Source organism: Suricata suricatta, chromosome 16, assembly GCF_006229205.1.
Source record: "Suricata suricatta isolate VVHF042 chromosome 16, meerkat_22Aug2017_6uvM2_HiC, whole genome shotgun sequence".
NCBI lineage: Eukaryota > Metazoa > Chordata > Mammalia > Carnivora > Herpestidae > Suricata > Suricata suricatta.
The window spans coordinates 27559943-27562252 of record NC_043715.1 but is presented as its reverse complement, the minus strand read 5'-3'; the positions used below and the strand labels follow the sequence as shown (position 1 = coordinate 27562252).

Below are 2310 nucleotides of genomic sequence, written 5' to 3'. Positions count from 1 at the left end.
TCCTGTGTTTATGGAAAAAGATCTGCCTGGGAGTGGTCGCACACGGGTCCAAACACACACTATTTAAGGGTGAACCGTATTTCTGAAGGGGGACACATTCACAGGGACTGGAGGTGACAGTTTGAACATAGCCTTCCGGGGGACCCGTTCTACCCAGGATACAGCCCCTTTACACCGACCTGCGTTCGGATCGGCTAAAAGAGGCTGCAGGGACTCAGCCGCAAATCTCACAGGCTGCCGTGCCCCAGTGTGTCGGGTCACTCTCACTTTGTGGTCCTGCCACACCAGCCAGGGTTCCCAGGGTAACCACAATGGGGTCCTATGGCAGAGAGTGAGAGGGGTGCCCAGGGATCTCAGTGCCACTGGAGACGGCCCGCGCTCTCCGGGCGCCTTGGGCACTGCCCTGTCTCTCTCACTGGCAGCGGATCCTGCAGCTGATATCATCTCTAAATGGGCACCAAGCACTGGAGCTGGACTCCAGTGCCCTCGGAATGCCAAAGCCACACAGGTGGTGAAAGGCGCAGAGGAGCCCCAAAGCTATGTTGTTTAGGCCCCCGCGTCTTACAGAGCCTTCTGGGAAAAGGTTAAACCTTGAATGCGGCAAACGAGGTAAATGAGCACAACGGAGTCAGATCACATGCGAGGCAGCAGCGACGGGTGGGGACTGCGGCAAACCGAAGTGCGTGCCTCAGCTCCACCGGGCAGCTGCTGAGTAGCGCCATGAGAAAATTGGCACCCGGGATTGCCAGAGCTTCGAGACTTTTTGGAAAGAAAACCCAGAACAGTCAGATTTTTTGACATGAGGTTTTCCCGAGTTTCAAAATGCTGTTCGGGCTGGATGCAGCCCACAGGCCACGGGTTTGCAAGCCCTGTTTCAGTGAGACAACTTTTTCCATCTTCCAAGCTCTCCATGCTCCAGCTTGGCTCCCTGGCTGTCCGTGGGGACGTGGACGTGTGTCAAATGGGGCAGAGCCAGGAACACCCCCCCTCCCCCACTGCCCTCAGATTCACCCTCCCCCAAATAGCCAGGGCTTCTCCCTGCTGGGTCCAGATGATATCATAGTGGGGCAGAGTCCCTTTAGAGTGACTGCAGGCGCACCGGCCATAGGCAAGCCTGAGCATGTCTGAAGCCCACTGGGACCCAAGCTTGGGGCATTTCCGGTTCTCAAGAGAAATTCCAGACTTATCGCCATGACCTCCGAAGGCCCTGCCGGTAGAATGCTCCTGACCCTTTCGGGCCCCGTGACTTTGTTCTTTACACTGGTCCCTGTTGCCCTCCCCCCCAACCCCCTTTGTTTAAGATAAGGCAGACTTTCCTCTCCAGGGCACCTTGCTATCTTCCATCTCTGGACTTTTGCATGTGTCAGTCCCTAGACTGTGCCTGAACCAGACCTCCCACTGCAGGCCCCCACCCAACACTCCTGTGTCTCCGTAGGTAGCTCTTCAGAAGCCCCTTCTTCCAGAAAACCCTCCTTGACCACCTCGACTAGTTTCTGCTGGAGTTCCCTTTAGCTCTTTATTCTCTTTCCTGAGAGACGGAGGTGACATTCCTCGGGGACAAGGACCATAACTGCTGTGTTTCCACTTGTAGGAACCTCTAGCACCAGGCATCATGCCTGAGGCCAAGCAAATGCGTAAATAAATATTTGCAATAGAAAGAAAGGAAAGGGAGGGAGGGAGGGAGGAAGGAGGGATCCTCCACTTTTTCTGTTTCCATCCCTCTGTTTCTTTCCTTTTCTGTCCATCTGTCGCACTGCTCTCTGTCCTCAGCTCTAAAGTTCTAAAGTCTCTTTCTCTGACAGTCTGAACATGTTTCTGAGTCTTCCTCCCCATCTCGGACCGGAGGCAGTCTTGCCCTCGCCCCCACCCCGGCGTCCCTCCAAGAACCGCTGCCGTCCAACCTCAGGACGTCACGAGTCTCGAGCGGTGCGCCAGATGTTCCCCTGCAGGGGGTCCTTAGTCTTTGCGTATGGGTGGGGGTGGGGGTAGGGGTGGAGAGGTCGCGCCCTGCTGGGACTCGCCGAAGGCCGGGAGCGGCTGGCGGCGGGGAAGGAGGCGGAGAGAGAAGAAAAGAGGCGGAGGGCGAGCGGGGGTGGGGCGGAGAGGGCCGGGCCTGAGCGCGCCCCCCTCCCAGAGCAGCAGGCCACATCTGGCGGCTGCCCTCTCCCTTGTTTCCGCTGCATCCAGACTTCCTCCGGCGGTGGCTGGAGGCTGCGCATCTGGGGCTTTAAACATACAAAGGGGCTGCCGGGGCCGGCGGGAGCGGACGGCGGCGTGAGGCTGGGGCGCGCGGGCCGGGCCATGCGCCGC

At 58.3% G+C, this 2310-nt stretch overlaps 1 protein-coding gene across 1 annotated transcript in view; it reads left to right on the top strand.

Moving 5' to 3' along the window:
* The first annotated feature begins 549 nt into the window (after positions 1-549).
* MMP2 (matrix metallopeptidase 2) overlaps positions 550-2310 on the top strand; it is a 25881-nt gene continuing 24120 nt past the window's right edge. The window contains exon 1 of the mRNA XM_029926070.1: positions 550-609. The gene's annotated coding sequence lies outside the window, so the exon portion shown is untranslated. The remainder of the gene's footprint in view (positions 610-2310) is intronic.